The following is an 876-nucleotide window of genomic DNA, read 5'->3' on the forward strand; positions in this document are numbered from 1 at the left end:
GATTTTTTTTGAAAGTATACCTGATCAAATTTTTAATTTCTCTTATTATTTTCCAGTTATGTCTACAAACCACAGTTGGCTAATTAGTATTATTTATGTTATATTTACTTAAAATTGTATCTTAGATCCATTAAAAGTGGTTTTTTATTACTAACCCTTCAAATACTAACAGGATACCTTCTGACGTAGAGGTGCACACGTATTTGCTAGTTCTCTATATTAACATTATCCATTTAAAATTTTTTTTTAAAAGCTCGTATATTTTATATAAGTTGTATAAGTTATATTACTCGAATAAGCCCTACAGAAGGGTGTTTAAAACCAACCTATATGTTCGTTTTTGTGGCTCCTTCATTTTACTGCAGAATTCAAAGATATCATTCTTGGCAGTCATTTAAAATTGTAACATTAGTTAAATATACAATATACAGATAGATAGCTGACACTACCAAAAATTACACCACTTAGCTTAAAAAAAAGAAGCCAATCTGTAAAGTGATTATTTTCAATAGATCAAAAGTAACAATATATTTCTATAATTTCAGATAAAAATATAACACATGTATAAAGTTACGTTACAATCGGTATAGTAGTTTAAGTTGCTTTTTTTAAAATCCTTTTGAGGTTTTTTAGCAATTAATAATTGCAGTTTTTTTAAAAATAAGTATTCAAATAAGTATTTAAATCAGTAATCTCTTGATTTATACTATTGTTGCACCTTGAGACATATTCGATAACTTGTATATAGAAGAAGAAAAATACTTCCATTTTAAAAACTAAATACAACAAAACTTGTAGTAATAATTTATTTGGCATTTCGATTGATTAACATAACATCCCTTAGATTATGTTGAATATCAAAACTTTTTCTTAAAA

The sequence above is a fragment of the Lycorma delicatula genome, chromosome 6, assembly GCF_047948215.1.
Source record: "Lycorma delicatula isolate Av1 chromosome 6, ASM4794821v1, whole genome shotgun sequence".
NCBI classification, from domain to species: Eukaryota; Metazoa; Arthropoda; class Insecta; order Hemiptera; family Fulgoridae; genus Lycorma; species Lycorma delicatula.